The sequence below is a fragment of the Mustelus asterias genome, chromosome 6, assembly GCF_964213995.1.
Source record: "Mustelus asterias chromosome 6, sMusAst1.hap1.1, whole genome shotgun sequence".
In the NCBI taxonomy this organism is placed as follows: domain Eukaryota; kingdom Metazoa; phylum Chordata; class Chondrichthyes; order Carcharhiniformes; family Triakidae; genus Mustelus; species Mustelus asterias.
This window is the reverse complement of record NC_135806.1, coordinates 36,208,673-36,226,301: the sequence shown is the minus strand read 5'-3', so window position 1 is coordinate 36,226,301 and position 17,629 is coordinate 36,208,673. Positions and strand designations below refer to the sequence as shown.

The 17,629-nt window shown below is 47.9% G+C and overlaps 1 long non-coding RNA gene across 1 annotated transcript; it reads right to left on the bottom strand.

Moving 5' to 3' along the window:
* Positions 1-4,104: 4,104 nt before the first annotated feature.
* LOC144495279 (uncharacterized) lies at positions 4,105-15,000 on the bottom strand. Its single transcript, XR_013498223.1, has 2 exons — positions 14,822-15,000; positions 4,105-9,239 (listed from the first exon to the last, which is right to left on the bottom strand). It is a non-coding gene; the product is annotated as an uncharacterized LOC144495279 (long non-coding RNA).
* Between the last annotated feature and the right edge of the window lie 2,629 nt (positions 15,001-17,629).

The window sequence follows — 17,629 nt, the reverse complement described above, 5'->3', positions numbered from 1 at the left end:
ATCTGTTTTGCAAGGGAATGGCCACAGGGGGTTCCTGCACTGCTTGCCTAGCCCTCTTATTTTGCCTGGTGAAGAAGGCATATGGCATGCTTGCCTTTATAGGACGGGGCATAGAGTATAAAAGTTGGGGTCTGATGTTGCAGATGTATAGAACGTTGGTTCGGCCGCATCTGAAATACTGCGTCCAGTTCTGGCCGCCACACTACCAGAAGGACGTGGAGGCTTTGGAGAGAGTACAGAGGAGGTTTACCAGGATGTTACCTGGTATGGAGGGGCTTAGTTTATGAGGAGAGATTGGGTAAACTGGGGTTGTTCTCCCTGGAAAGACGGAGGATGAGGGGAGACTTAATAGAGGTGTATAAAATTATGAAAGGCATAGATAGGGTGAACGGTGGGAAGCTTTTCCCCAGGTCGGTGGTGACGTTCACGAGGGGTCATAGGTTCAAGGTGAAGGGGGGGAAGTTTAACACATTGCACTGCTGCAGCCTCTCAACTTTGCAAGGAGCTGTGATTGTGGGGAGCATGTGTTGGGGGAATTGGAGGTGGGTTGATTGTGGGGAGCATGTGACTAGGGGTATTGGGGGGGTGCTGTGATTGTGAGGAGCATGTGGCTGGAGGAATTAGGGGGGTGTTGTGATTGTGGGGAGCATGTGGCTGGGGGAACTGGGGGGGGCTGGGATTGTGGGGAGCATGTGGCAGGGGGAATTGGGGGGATATGGACAGTGACTGTTGATGAGTTAGGGGCAAGCAGCGTTTCTTAACCTCTACATGTATTCCTCTCCATCTCCCCCACCTCACCCTTCAGCCAATTGATCTTGCTGTTCTTTTGGTTGCTGCTGCAGCTGAGGAGGAGGAGCTGGAGGAAGAATTGCAGGCACAGAAGGCCCAGAGTAGAGGTTAGAAGGAATAGAGAGAGACAACCACTGGAGGTGGCCGCCATTCACCCAGAGGGTGGGGGGGGGGGGGGGGGGGCGGAGGAGAAGGAGGGAGCAGAGATCCCAGCAATTCTGTCATTTGAACAGATGTCGGACACCATGTGCCGCCGACGTCTCCGCCTCCGAAAGGAGACAGTGCAACACCTGTGCAACCTGTTGCAGGACCTGGCACCTAGAGGCGGCGGGGAGGGGGGGTGCAGTGGTGGCGGGGATACCCACTCTCGGTGGCTGTCAAATTAACGGCTGCTCTGAACTTTTATGTGACTGGTTCCTTCCAGACCACTAGCAGAGACGTCTGTGGCATCTCCCAATCAGCTGTGCACACTTGTGTCAAGGAGGTCACAGAGGCCCTGTACGCCGGGCTGAGCAGTACATCAAATTTAACCTGGACCAGGCCCATCAGGAAGCCCAGGCTGCAGTGTTCACAACCATTGTGGGGATGCCTACCGTACAGGGGGGCTTCGACTGCTCACATCGCCCTCAAGACCACCCTACAGAATCCACGGAGATTCATCAACAGAAAGGGGTTCCACTCCTTGAATGTTCAACTAGTGTGCGACCATAAGATGAACATTATGCATATCCGCACAAGACATCCAGGTAGTGTGCATGACAGCTTCATTGTCAGGAGCTTGGACATCCTGGAGGCATTTGAGGAGAAGCCCAGGCTGTAGAGGTAGCTCGTGGGTGATATGGGTTACCCGCTTCGGACATGGCTGATGACGCCTGTGTGGAGGCCTGTGTCTGAGGCGGAGACCCGCTATAATGCAGTGTTGGCCTGGGAAGCACGCAAGTCAGGCAATAGCTGGTTTGCCTGAAAGCTTTGGGACTCCTCCCAACAGCCTCACAGTTGGTCCAGTGTGGCCGTCAGCCCCTCCTGCATTCCCTGGCTCTGTTGCTGCATCTCCAGAAGCTGAGGGAGAAATTATCTCAGAGGCCTAGCATGTAGCCTGGGGCCAGCTGAGTCCTCACTCCGGCAGGCCCCCACATGCCAAAGGCCTTGGATGTTCCCTCCTCCACCCAATGTACATTATCAGGTGTGTCATGCTCACCAGAGAGTGACCCAGAAGCCTCACCACTAACTGGACCCACCGACATGTCATTATCTGGGATAGTGAGTTGTGAGGTGGCACCCTCAGATGTCCCTTCACCCATATCCTCCAATGACTCATCCAAGCTGTCTGAACCAGGATGGGTGGGAGCTGCAGTGCGGGTTTAGAGTCCAGAAGGCCCCGAGGCATCCAGTTGTGTCCCTGCAACACAGGACACAAGGTTAAGTGCAAGGGAGGGAGAGGAAGAGGAATCCGGAATGCCAAACATGTGATTCATATTTCTCCATTGAACATTGAACAAAGAACCAAGAAAACTACATCACAGGAATGGCCCTTTGGCCCTCAAGCCTGTAGCAACCAGGCTGCCCATCTGATTTATAACCCCCTACCCTTCCGGGGACCATATGCCTCTATTCCTATCCCATTCACATAGCTGTAAAGGTGCATCTTAAAAGTAACTATCGTATCTGCATCCGTGACCTCCCCCAGCAGCGAGTTCCAGGCACCCACTACCCTCTGTGTGCAAATAAACATGCCTCGTACATCTCCTTTAAACCTCGCCCCTCGCACCCAAAACTCGTGCCCCCGGGAAATTGCCTCAAAGTGAGTGGAGGAATGACAGGTGCTCTCGTCTTAATGGCAGCCTGACCATGCTGTCACTGACAGCCACATCTCCCCTTCTCTTGAGAGCTCCAGTGCCTGCTCCTCAAAGTGGGTGAAGACCCAGAGGTCTGGCTCACCATCAGTCTCTTTGCAGTCTCATGGGTGTTATGGTCGGTCTTCTCTTGTGGAGACAGAAGGAGCCCATGAAAGAAATGGTGGCGTGACTCCTACAGAGTATCAGGTCATGGCCCTTAGAGGGCAAGCGCAGTGGGGATCTTGGGGGGATAGGAAGGAATTGCTTGGGGGTCAGGGACTTAAAACATGCAGGGTGCTGGGGATGGGAGGATCTGGGGGAGATTTGGGGGAAGATGCAAAATGGGGTTCAGCACTCACCCTTGCTGCACGGATAAGGTTTTTTCCGGAAGTGCTTCCTGGTTCGGGGGGCACTGACCGAGGCAGCAATTTCCTCGCAGGCTGCATTTTCATCAGTCCCCCTGTGTCCTCCTGGGGGGAAAAGGGTGTCCCACCTTGCCTCTGCTGCATCCAGTAGCCTCCCCAGGCTGCCCTCAGTTAATTGGGGGGTCTGGTCGTGCACACATTTTGTGCAGGAATGCCTGCCTGTCCATTCTTGAGTTTTTAATGGAGCTGCCCCTCATTAGGGCAGATCAGCTACAGGCAGTTTGGCAGAACATTCCAGCAAGTTACATGCAGTTTGCTTGTTAGCATTGAGGGGAAGGCAAGTGAGCATTTGCATGTGTGCTGAAGGCGGGGGGGGGGGGGGGGGGGGGGGGTGGATCAGTGTCCCAATGATTGGGGACAGGGGAGAGAGAGGGAGATGTCACACAGACATTGGCATCCAGAGGAGATGGGGGCCTTGTGCGGAAGGGTCCGGGGTGAGGGGGATCACTCTGCTTGATATCTGTAGGGTGGAGGGTGGGTCTGTCTGCCTCAGATCAGTGAGGGGGAAGGGGGGTCCGCTGCTACTCTGCCTGAGATCGGTGGGGAGGAAAGGGGTTCACTTCCACTCTGCCTGATATCGGTAAGGGGAGGGGGGGGTCTGCTGCCACTCTGCCTGAGATCGGTGTGGGGGAAGGGGAGTCCGCTGCCATTCTGACTAAGATCAGTGAGGGGGAAGGGGGGTCCACTGCCACTCTGCCCGAGATTAATGGGGGGGGGGGGGGGGGGAAGGGGGGGTCCGCTGCCACTCTGCCTGAGATCAGTGGGGGGAAGGGGGAGGGGCCCGCGATTGCTCTGGGTGGCGGGGGGTGGGGATAAGGGGGTCATTAATGTTGTGGGGGTGGGGCAATGTCTGTGGGGGCCAGGGGGAAGCATTATCCAGTCCGGGAGGGATGTGGCAGGGGAGCAGCATTCTATCATTTTTTTCTGTGCATGTGCAGTTGGAGGCGCCAATCAGAGCTGCAGGATTTTGGGTGCATTAGGCCCCACCCACAGGCTTGTGCAGCATGATTTGGAATTGCTGATATTTTTTCAGTAAGAGTTTTAACAACACCAGGTTAAAGTCCAACAGGTTTATTTGGTAGCAAATACCATTATTTTTTCAGGCAAAGTGCGTATGGGGGCGTCTAAAGTTCAGATCTGAAACACTCCCAATTTCAAGTCTGCCCAGCAAAGAACAAAGAACAAAGAAAATTACAGCACAGGAACAGGCCCTTCGGCCCTCCAAGCCCGCGCCGCTCCCCGGTCCAGGATTGAATCCTGAATCCAGGATCCCCGCCCAATTTTCCAGCCTATCTACATACCAATATCCTATCCACCGAGCTGTCCCTCACAGCTACGATACTTAACTCTTTGTTTACCTATTAACTCACCCCCACCCCCCCATTCCAGACCATGTGATCTCCAGGGAGAGGCGAAAACCCAGAGTGAAAAACCCCAGGGCCAATATGGGGAAAAAAAATCTGGGAAATTCCTCTCCGACCCCCTGAGGCGATCGAAACGAGTCCAGGAGATCACAATGGCCCTGATCGGAAAATGCTTCCCAACCCTAGTCATTTCCACTTCCACGAACACCATATGAATTCCCTGCCCCCGAGACAGGTTCCCAACTATCCGCAGTCTCGCTCTGTACTGGCACCAGCAAGATGATCATAGAATGAAGCCTTGAAACGAGAAACAAGGAATAATTAGCCCGCGCCGCTCCCTGGTCCAAACTAGACCACTCTTTTGTATCCCTCCATTCCCACTCCGTTCATATAGCTGTCTAGATAAGTCTTAAATGTTCCCAGTGTGTCCGCCTCCACCACCTTGCCCGGCAACACATTCCAGGCCCCCACGACCCTCTGTGTGAAATATGTCCTTCTGATATCTGTGTTAAACCTCCCTCCCTTCACCTTGAACCTATGACCCCTCGTGAACGTCACCACCGACCTGGGGAAAAGCTTCCCACCGTTCACCCTATCTATGCATTTCATAATTTTATACACCTCTATTAAGTCTCCCCTCATCCTCCGTCTTTCCAAGGAGAACAACCCCAGTTTCCCCAATCTCTCCTCATAACCAAGCCCCTCCATACCAGGCAACATCCTGGTAAACCTCCTCTGTACTCTCTCCAAAGCCTCCACGTCCTTCTGGTAGTGTGGCGACCAGAACTGGACGCAGTATTCCAAATGCGGCCGAACCAACGTTCTATACATCTGCAACATCAGACCCCAACTCTTATACTCTATGCCCCGTCCTATAAAGGCAAGCATGCCATATGCCTTCTTCACCACCTTCTCCACCTGTGACGTCACCTTCAAAGATCTGTGGACTTGCACACCCAGGTCCCTCTGCGTCTCTACACCCTTTATGGTTCTTCCATTTATCGTGTAGCTCCTCCCTACATTATTCCCACCAAAATGCATCACTTCGCATTTATCAGGATTGAACTCCATCTGCCATTTCCTTGCCCAAATTTCCAGCCTATCTATATCCTTCTGTAGCCTCTGACAATGTTCCTCACTATCTGCAAGTCCTGCCAGTTTTGTGTCGTCCGCAAACTTACTGATCACCCCAGTTACTCCTTCTTCCAGATCATTTATATAAATCACAAACAGCAGAGGTCCCAATACAGAGCCCTGCGGTACAACACTAGTCACAGGCCTCCAGCCGGATAAAGACCCTTCCACTACCACCCTCGGTCTTCTATGACCAAGCCAGTTCTCCACCCATCTAGCCACCTCCCCCTTTATCCCATGGGATCCAACCTTTTTCACTAGCCTACCATGAGGGGTTAGAGGCACTTAGAATCAAATGGTAAAATAGGGCCCTATAGCTCTCCATCACTCCAGCAGACTTTCTGCTGTCAGCAGCAGCTGGTGAAGGGCAGCAGCAAAGGCACTGGCAAGTGGCATTTATGCACGCTTGAATGCTATCATCTTTAGAGAGGACAGCAGGTTTGTGTTCCAAGCCAATGTCACTCCCTCAGGAAAGCGCTTCAGCAATTCTAGTAATATGTTGGAGAATAGCCATGTTGGATTGCTGTGAGAGTCTGCATGCCCCTTTGAACTTTGAGATCCACAGCCAGGACAGTAGCAGTCAGAGACTACATGGTAGCAAGGATGGATCTCGTGACTTCATCTGAGCTTTCACTGCAGGACTGAGATGTTGACTGGTTTCCAACCTCTGCTGAAATAGAAGTCGAGGCATTGACCACAGAAGCTGCATCCCAGGTGGGTTTGCTGTCATGGAGTTGGAATGGGTAGCCTCTGCCCTCCATGCAGGGATGGGACAACGTTCCCTTAAAAATCCAGAAAGTCAACAAAACTCCAAGAACACACCAAAGTACTTCCATAAACTTTGTAACAAGTCCACCTGCAAATTGGGTGGCTGGCCCTGTAAGTAAGGCAAGTGGAGGATCACTAGCTGCAGCTAAATGTATGTTCAGCAGGGATTAGTTATAAGAGGGCATTAACTGTGCATATGTGGTCTAAACTAGCAACATGTGTGTTAAATCAGTTGTAGAGACTGTTTGTCATCATGATCTTCCCATTCCACATGCTTCTGGTACAACATGTTTGTGTTAGTACCCTTACAAGCATGACGTGACCCCTGGTTCATGCCAGAAGTGGCCAGAGGCAATTTACCCACCATTTCCAGCTGCTCTGGTTTCCATAACGCCAGCTCCAACAGGGCTACAGTGTCGACCTTTGCAGCCGAGGTAACCACAGTAGATACAATATCTTCTGACGCAGGTGCATAAGGATAGTTAGGTAAACTGCAGATAACAATCTCCAATCAGTTTGACTGAAAAGGCTGTAAAATATTATTTTCTCACACGTATAATGAGGCAAATGAATCAACGTTTGGAATGATAAAGTAACAATTATGCTGTTTAAATTGCTTGGGGGAATGATGGGAAAATTGTAACTGTGCTGCATGTTGCACATTATTGTCATGGAAACAAAGCTCACCATGGAATTGAATGCAAACTGTATAGTTGTGAAGGCCATGATGTTTAAAAGCTGAGTAGCTCAGATAGTGATACAGAAAGATCAGGGAGATCATTTCTGATGAAAGATAATTGAAATGGTTGATTGAATTTTAATGGTCAGACATGTTCGAAGAGGGAGATGTCAACAAGACATCAGGGACCCATAGGTTTCAGCAGCACACGTGACAGCACACAACCTAGCACGGCGGCACAGTGGTTAGCACTGCTGCCTCACAACGCCAGGGATCCGGGTTCAATTCCGGCCTTGGATCACTGTCTGTGTGGAGTTTGCACATTCCCCCTGTGTCTGCGTGGGTTTCCTCCGGGTGCTCCGGTTTCCTCCCACAGTCCAAAGATGTGCGGGTTAGGCTGATTGGCCTTGTTAGGTTGACGCTAGTGTCAGGGGTTTAGCAAGGTAAGTATGTGGGGTTACGGGAATAGGGCCTGGGTGGGATTGTGGTCAGTGCAGACTTGATGGGCTGATTGGCCTCTTTCTGCACTCTAAGATTCTATGAAGACAGTGGCTTTTTAACTCATTCACGATACTTGCATCCAACCAGTTAGAGTGGGTAGGAATGATGATAACCTGCACTGGCCTGTTTCATATTCCAGTCTTTAAAGGAACCCTGCAAGGGTCAAATTGTCACAACTGAGCCAACAATTTGAGAGACTGTCAATGCACAAAGGCTGCATCACAGTCCTCATAGACATCCTTGACATGATGTTACAGGCTATAAGGACTGGCAGGGTAATTCTTTTTTCCACAATGGGAGGAAGAAGCCTGCTGCAGAGGTGGCTGAAAATTGCCAAGGAGGTCAGCATTAAGAGATATATCTGCACAAATTAGTGAAAGCAGCAGATCAGGTTGAGAGAGTGTTTAAAATGGCAAATGAGATCCTGGGCTTTATAATTAGAATAAATAAAAAGCAATTAAGTTGTGATAAATGTAGGTTCGGCTTCATCTGAAGTACTGTATACAATTCTGAGCATGGCATTTCAAGAAGAATTGTTCCAGGGATGAAGAACTTCAGTTATGTGGATAGATTGGAGAACCAAGGGTTTTACTCCTTAGAGAAGAAAAGGTTGAGAGACAATTTGATTGAGGTGATCAAAATCATGAGCGGTTTAGATAAGAGTAGATAGAGAGAGATTATTCCCATTGGAAGAAAAGTTGAGAACCAGAGGACACGGATTTCAGGTGATTGGCAAAAGGATCAACAGTGACATGAAGGAAAATGTTTTTAAGCGGTGCATGGTTAGTCTCTGGATTGCACCGTCCAAAAATGTGGTGGAAGCAGGTTCAATGAGAGCTTTGAAAATGGAATTGGATGAGCACTTGGAGAAAAAGAAGTTTAGAAGGAAAAGACGTGGTAGGGGGGCTAGCTGAGTTGCTCTTACAGAGAGCCAGCAGGACATAGCAGGTGGAATGGCCTCCTTCTGTGACCATCCTATAAGTCTAGGAATATGATGCCTCAATCCTGGGTACAGTACTGGAAGAGGTTTAATTGCCTGATTAGGGCAGAGAAAGCTGAGGGGCATGGCAAGTACGACTCCCCCTCTGCCTTACCCAGCCTTTATCCTCCAGCAGAACACAGCTCAACAAAACTTGCTGGTACACTCATCCCTTTCTCTTACGGAATTTCTTGGCAACACTATTTGATCATCCAGCACTGACACTCAATTCATCTTATTACAATGTCACAGCCTTCCCTCATAGTGAGGTTTCAAATATGTTGACCTTCCATCCCCTCAATACTTTATACTTCTCAAACTCTTCTCACTTCTTTCCTTGAAGGAAAAGAAAGCACAGAACAGCAGGGAGAGGCAGAGATCCCGAGCTGACACAACTGCAGTGGAGGAAGCCTTGGAAGTAGGTTGGGTCTTGGGGTGCCCGGCTGTTGGCAATAGAGTTCTCCCAGCTACCAGGTGACATCATTAAATAGCACACAGCCACATGCCAGTTAATATTCAGTCAAACTTCTTGATGTCACCAGTCGCTGAACTGCAGTGATCTGCACAATAAAGATTTAGAACCCTCTCACCTCGTCAGTATTAATTCATGTCTTTCATCTCCCACAGGTCCTGAAAGCATCTCTCAGAAGTTGGTGTTGGAAAAAGGAGAAGACGCCTCAGAGGAGATCATGCATTCTGAAGATGCAACATCACATGGCTCATGGCCACCCTTCACAAGGATCAAAAACACAGTCCTCAGTGGGCCTGCCAAGATAGAGATTTGGGTTATCACAGGGTGAAGCACATGTCACAATAAACAACAGCATGATGTGGAAACAGGAACTGCAGCAGAGAATTCCTATCAGTGAGGGCGGAAGTCTCCACAGTCTCCTCAGCTGGCACAGTTGCTGAGTATTTGGGGTTGTTGACAATGTTCCTTGTAAATTGCAAGTGTGCAACCTAGAAGCTATCCATGCACAGATACTTACAAGAGAAAATTAAAGGTATAACACATTCAAATGAACAGGCCATGCACAATAAAAAAACTTGCGAGGGGTCTTTGGTTGTTGATGAAGAGAACTATTCTGTTTGTGTGTGAGGTTATGTCAACCATTCCAGCCACACTGAGCATGCTTGGGTATGCATGTCTGCAATGATGACTCAGAATTCATGCTGATACCCACCTTCATGGAAAGAGCAACCACCCGCATTGAGCAACTGATGTCCATGTCGATCCTCTCTAAGGGCCTGTACACTCATTCTGCCATTTTAGGTAGGATAAAGGAAAACCTCATTTTAGCTGCTCTGTGTCTCTCTGGAGTGCAGCAAAATGTTCACCAGCTCTTGTCCAACAAGATAGTGGAAATTCTGCTCAAAGTGATCCCTTTCTTAATCTCTTGCAGATACCTGAAGATTAGGAGCCTGGGGCTCAAGTGCTACCAAAAAGAAAGTAGCAATTTTTTCAAAAACCCATAGAGTGCAGCTTAAGACAACTTACATTTTGTGAACGGATGCAACCTTCGGTTGTTTTATGGACTTCTGCATGCAACACTCTCCACCCCAGGTCCCCAGTGGCAAGAGAGGACACCCCTGATGGAGGGTAGTATAGAATTCTTAGTATGAGGTCCTTCATTTCAGTTTTACTATAATAAGTAGACTAGGTTAAGGTAATTATAAAGTGCCTTATATATATATATATATCTATAGTGAGAATTCACAATGTGCCTGGAACAAAATATGCAAAGGTATTATAAACTGCAAAGGTATTATAAACTGTATAACCAAATTAACCAAATATTAGAAATCATAGAAACCCTACAGTGCAGAAAGAGGCCATTTGGCCCTTCGAGTCTGCACCGACCACAATCCCACCCAGGCCCTACTCCCATATCCCTACATATTTACCCACTAATCCCTCTAACCTACGCATCTCAGGACACTAAGGGACAATTTTAGCATGGCCAATCAACCTAACCCACACACCTTTGGACTGTGGGAGGAAACCGGAGCACCCGGAGGAAACCCACGCTGACACGAGGAGAATGTGCAAACTCCACACAGACAATGACCCAAGCCAGGAATCGAACCCAGGTCCCTGGAGTTGTGAAGCAGCAGTGCTAACCACTGTGCTACCGTGCCGTCCCTATAAGCTTAAATTATATTTTCAATATATATGTATTGGACACCTTGGCCAACTTCGTTTTGAATGCAGCATGGAAACACTGCAGCATGTAGACAGGCCGAATTCTTTTAATACAATGCAGCACAGAAAGGCAGCTTCTGTTATCTGTTTTTGGATGTGCGAAAGGCAAGTTTAATAGGTCTGCTATTAAAGGGAGTAAATTCATTCATGGGTACCAAGGCTGGAGCAATCTTTCGAGCTGATAAAGGAGTCCCGGTTTCACCAATTTATAATCAAAGATGTTTATAATCAAAGATGTTAACAATGGCCTTGGACACTGGTAATGACATAGAACCATAGAAACCCTACAGTGCAGAAAGAGGCCATTCGGCCCATCGAGTCTGCACCGACCACAATCCCACCCAGGCCCTACCCTCATCTCCCTACATATTTACCCGCTAATCCCTCTAACCTACGCATCTCAGGACACTAAGGGGCAATTTTAGCATGGCCAATCAACCTAACCCGCACATCTTTGGACGGTGGGAGGAAACCGGAGCACCCGGAGGAAACCCACGCAGACACAAGGAGAATGTGCAAACTCCACACAGACAGTGACACAAGCCGGGAACCGAACCCAGGTCCCTGGAGCTGTGAAGCAGCAGTGCTAACCACTGTGCTACCGTGCCGCCCGGTACATGGGTTTGGTTTCCTAGGTAAAGGGGAAGGCACCTACATAGGCAATAAGCTAATAATCTCCTATTCCTGTTGACAGGTGGAACGTTATTGGCTAAGGTAATAATATTGAATATTGTGATTGGACCCTCCAGCATGATTGACAAGACTAGGTGGAATAGTGAAATGTTCAGAATAATATAATAATTTTATCATAGAATCGTAGAAACCCTCAGTGCAGAAAGAGGCCATCTGGCCCATCGAGTCTGCACCGACCACAATCCCACCCAGGACCTACCCCATATCCCTACACACTTACCCACTAATCCCTCTAACCTACGCATCTCAGAACACTAAGGGGCAATTTTAGCATGGCCAATCAACCTAACCCGCACATCTTTGGACTGTGGGAGGAAACCGGAGCACCCGGAGGAAACCCACGCAGACATGAGGAGAATGCTCAAACTCCACACAGTGACCCAAGCCGGGAATTGAATCCAGGTCCCTGGAGCTGTGAAGCAGCAGTGCTAACCACTGTGCTACCATGCCGCCCTAATCTTTACCTTGCAATATTAGTTCAGAGTTCAACCCTCAATGACTGTGTTTCTCTCCTGATGCATACATTAGCAAATAAATTCCTTTTCATTCTTTAACTATATACTGTCTTTCACAGTCTATGTATTGGTTGAGTGAGGTTCAACAAATACAGGGCACCCCAGGGGAAAACCTCAGAAAATTCCTCTTACACCCACATAGGGAGCCCTCCACCGGGGGCATCTGCCGCTGGATGGCAATGCCCTTGCAAGGAGGTGAACGGTGTGCAGCAGCTGCCATGCAGGAAGCTCCTCCGTGCTGTGTTGAAGGGTATGTAAGTATTTCTGCAAGACAACAGATTGTGGTGCACCAATGCCTGAGGCAGGGCTTAAGGCCTGGGGCTGATGTGAAATCTTGTCCAAGCAGGGGTATGCTGAGACAAGAGTCCACTGCACGCCTGAGCACCTTGAGACCTTGTGTGCCACTGTAGCTGCTGACAGGCTCCATGTCTTTTTTCCAGCGAGTAAAAGAATGGAGAGCCATGGTCCAGGTCCTTGATGAACCGAATCCATGACCTCATGCATGAACTTTGGGACCCCACTAGTTGCAGGTACCTCAGCACACATGGTACGCCAACTGCAGGGCTGGGTCCTCATCAGGCTGACCGAGATGTGACTCTCAGTCAAGGGCATCTTTCTCCAACTCCTTGATCCTGGATTTCTGCCTCTTTGTCATCCTGTCCTGTACTCTTGACCAAAGACTTAGACTTTCCCACATACCACCACAGCCATGAGAAGGGAGAGACTCCCTGCTTCCTTTTCCTGCCAGCCCAGAAGTGATGGAACAACTCCAGAAACCTCTTGTCTTTCAGCAGCAGTTTGTTAAAGTGCTAGTATGCAGACCCCCATCTGAGCGCAGAATGGAAAGAGTTCCACCACACCAGATAGTGGTCTTAGCATGGCACCTGCTGCACAGAAGCTGCTGGAACGCAGGACATGAACACCTTACAAATATAAAGATGATTCAACTCCAGGCAACATAGAAGTGAAAACTCTGGAGTCAGGATGGAGATATTGTCAAATATCCACCAAGTTTAAGGACTCAATCAGGTTGCTCAACTTCCCTATGGTCCCTGGCCCTAAGGGTACAATCAAAATCTTCCAAGGACAACACATTCACTTGCAGTGATGGAACTGAGATGAGTGGACATTTCTTCAAAGAAGCTTGGTTGCTGCAGCCCCCCCGGCAAACACTGTGCCAGGCTGATTGCTGCACCTTAATGTCTGTCTGGGGGGGGCTGCAGCAATCAGCCTGGCACAAGCTCTTTGAACACCCCCCGCGCCCCCCCCCCCCAAGATGTCTGGCTAAAAATGTGGGGCCAACAAGATAGCCACCCCAGCAAAATCTGAGACCAGGTGACCCATGTAGACTTCTCCTCGCCATTTCAGGGACCATGTAACACTTAGGACCTGAAAGTGTTGTCAACCTGCAAGGATTGCTTCATACCTACGTCCATCCTTGAGTAGCTTTTCAATACTATACATTTTGTGCTTGCCTAGCAGATCGATCTGGAAAGCTTCCAAGGGAGTGGATGTGATCACTAATTCAACAGTTCTGTCTGCTAACTCTGTGTTTGAAGAAAGTACGTGTCCATTTCTCTGAATCTGATGAACTGGTCTATGGATTCTACATGCTGTTGTCAAAATGAACTCCAGCCGATTGAACACAGAAGTTTAATCTGACCCTGAACTGGTACATCATATCGTTTCAGGATCCTTTATCCATAGAATCTCTACAGTGCAGAAGGAGGCCATTCGGACCATTGATTCTGCACCAACTCTCTAAAAGAGCATCTTAACCAACTTACCCATGACTTTATGATGGTCTAGAACATAGAACATAGAAAGCCACAGCACAAACAGGCCCTTCGGCCCACAAGTTGCGCCGATCACATCCCCACCTCTAGGCCTATCTATAGCCCTCAATCCCATTAAATCCCATGTACTCATCCAGAAGTCTCTTAAAAGACCCCAACGAGTTTGCCTCCACCACCACCGACGTCAGCCGATTCCACTCACCCACCACCCTCTGAGTGAAAAACTTACCCCTGACATCCCCCCTGTACCTACCCCCCAGCACCTTAAACCTGTGTCCTCTCGTAGCAACCATTTCAGCCCTTGGAAATAGCCTCTGAGAGTCCACCCTATCCAGACCCCTCAACATCTTGTAAACCTCTATCAGGTCACCTCTCATCCTTCGTCTCTCCAGGGAGAAGAGACCAAGCTCCCTCAACCTATCCTCATAAGGCATGCCCCCCAATCCAGGCAACATCCTTGTAAATCTCCTCTGCACCCTTTCAATGGCTTCAACATCTTTCCTGTAATGAGGTGACCAGAACTGCGCGCAGTACTCCAAGTGGGGTCTAACCAGGGTCCTATAAAGCTGCAGCATTATCTCCCGACTCCTAAACTCAATCCCTCGATTAATGAAGGCCAGTACGCCATACGCCTTCTTGACCGCATCCTCCACCTGCGAGGCCGATTTAAGAGTCCTATGGACCCGGACCCCAAGGTCCTTCTGATCCTCTACACTGCTAAGAATGGTACCCTTCATTTTATACTGCTGCTCCATCCCATTGGATCTGCCAAAATGGATCACCACACACTTATCCGGGTTGAAGTCCATCTGCCACTTCTCCGCCCAGTCTTGCATTCTATCTATGTCTCGCTGCAACTTCTGACATCCCTCCAAACTATCCACAACACCACCTACCTTGGTGTCGTCAGCAAACTTACCAACCCATCCCTCCACTTCCTCATCCAGGTCATTTATGAAAATGTTTGTTTTTTTTTTGTTTGACTCTCTGCTATAGCTTGCTATCAGTCCAGCCCATACCATGGGAACTAGTCTTTCCCGTCTGTGCTAACCCGGTGCTCGTTCTCTCAACAAGCTGTCCCGCTCACAGAACTGACGAACTATGCTCTGCAATCACACCATGAAGGATCCGTCTACTTACCAGCTCTCTACTTGAGCACTAGCTGTGTCTCCAAAACTTTTCTTTGTAATCAGTACTCTGTGTTTTCAATACTCTCTGATGCTGCAACTTTGTTGTGGTTTGACCAAAATGTTGCGGGTTGTCTCATGCCAAGTAGCATTACATTTTGTACCCGTATTTAAACCTTGTAGCCAGCTGTCTGATCACCGTTAATCAGCATGTTGCGTTTTTACAATGACATAAGGCACCAATCACTCATAAAGGATTGGGTAAACATGTTAGTTAATCTATTAAGACCAGGCACATGAGAACAGTTAAACATAGACATAAGGCTTGAAGATATGAAAGCTGTGTGTGCCTGGATCACATGACACAATTCCCTTCAAGTGATGTTACGCTGGTATAGCAGAAGGAGCCGGAAGAAAGAAAATATGTGCTTTGGTGACCTTGGCTGCAACCAAAAGCAATGCCCTACTGGTCCATTTAAAAGAAGATTTTTTTTACCAAGCTGCAAATGTCAGCAGTCAATTGACGAAAAAGTCTGAGTCTGTTCAGAAAGTCCAGAAAGCTAATCCTCTACCTTTATGCCGTGTCGGGTGTCTCACCTCATGTGAACTTGAGCTCTGTTCTCATTCTTCTCTGTCCTGTGGAACAGTCGGTCGATGAAGGAAAGATTGCTCCTGCTCCTATTGGTGTTACTCCCGCTGCTATTGGTATTACTGGTGCTGTTCTCCTGTTCCTCCTCAGTGGTTCAAGGTAGAGCTAGCATGCAGCAGTAAGGCTGATTTTGGGATGTGCAGGTGAAATGGCAAACATTTCCAATGTAGCAGAAATGACCTCCAAAGCATTTAAAATCATTACTGAAACAATGAAAGCACACTCTCTGGACAAGTCCTGTGAGTAAATCCTTTTACTTAGACAAAGAAACAATCATTATATCTCAGTATTTAAAGATTTCTAGTTGTCAATTGCTCAGCTCCCTCAAACTTTGTCGGCACAGACTTGATGGGCCAAAGGGTCTGTTCCTGTGCTGTTCTTTGTAAGCCTCACTGTCCTTTCATCTTATTTAACCTGCTGAGTTCCAGAAAACCTGAGAAATCCATACACTCTACATGAAAGACAGAACCAGATGTACAACTCTATTTAAGTATATGTAAATGTCAGACTGTCCCATTGAGGGGGGTTCCCAAGTGCTAATGAATGTACTCAAATTAAATGTGGGAGTTGATAGATACCTGACGGCTCCCTGACAGGTTAAAATTCAGCCCATTAACACTGTTTCTTCCTACACTGATGTGACCTGACATGCAGAGCATGACCTGACACATCACAACTCCTAGTATTCATCCGTGGCGTCGACAGTGAATTTAATGTGACAAGAATTAGCATCAGTGCATAGCATGCACAGCACAGTAACTGGAGAAGACATCTTCAAAGAATTGCAAAAAACTGTGTTAGAATATAACCTGGAGCGGAATAAACTGCAATGCGTGACAATTGACGGAGGAAAGAACATGACTGGGGTGAAGAAAGGTTTGGTTGGACAAATCACAAAAGCTTGTGAGGTTGGTGGATTCTCAAAGCCCATGTTTCTGCATTGCATTATCCATCAACAAGCATTGTGCGGAAAATATGTGGATATGTCTTGCATTCTGAAACCTGTTGTTTCAACAGTGAATTTCATTCGATCTCACAGGCTTAATCATCGCCAGTTCATTTATAAAACTAATTTTTTTCTTTGGCCCCCGAAAATGTGTAAAATATACGATGTGGCCCTCATACTGAAAAGTTTGGAGACCCCTGGTATAGAGAGAGTACAGTGAAGGTTTACCAGGCTGATTCCTGGGATGGCAGGTCTGTCATATGAGGACAGACTAAGTCAGTTAAGATTATATTCACTGGGGTTTAGAAGAGTGAGAGGGGATCTCATTGAAACTTATAAAATTCTAAAAGGGTTAGACAGGGTAGATTGAGAAGCAATGATTTCAATGGTGGGGGAGTCCAGATATAGGGGTCATAGTTTGAGGATAAGGGGTAAACCTTTTAGGACTGAGGTGAGGAGAAATTTCTTCACCAGAGGGTGGTGAATGTGTGGAGTTCACTACCACAGAAGGTAGTTGAGGTCAAAACATTGTCTGACAAAATTAGATGTAGCTCTATGGACTAAAGGGATCAAGGGATATGGGGAGCAAGGGAGGATCAGGATATTGAATTCGATGATCAGCCATGATCAAAATGAATGGCGGAACAGGCTAGAAGGGCCAAATGGCCTAACCTTGCTTCTAGTTTTCATGTTGCACAGAAGATCTATAGGGATTGTAATCAGCTTTATTGAGAAACAATGCATGAGATGTTTTATCTTCACAAAAGAGGCCATGACTGATAACTGCTGTTATGGTTCAGGTTAGAAACTCCAAAGTGTTTTATGGGGGCTGCCTGTATCATAAGTTTTGCATCTTGAATTTGGCTAGGATAAGCATGATATGTTTCACTTCAAGTATGATTCAAATGACCCACTGGGGAGCTATTATCAAACCAAGTTTATTTAAGAATGTAGCTAACATGCATAGAAAGAAAACCAGCAATAACTTATATCAATTACAAACAAGAAACAAAACAACCACTATAATGTATAACCCTTAACAGAGATATCTAATCTGCTCCAATCAAACCAAAACCCTTGCCATAGACAAAACAGGTTCAATACAGCAAAGTCGACTGCTTACGTGATAATGGAAATTGAGACCTTTGGTTGAAGTCTGCAGTTCTCTGGATTCGCTCCGAACAGTTTGAAGACAAGGCAGCTTCCCAAAACACCAGAGAGTCTCT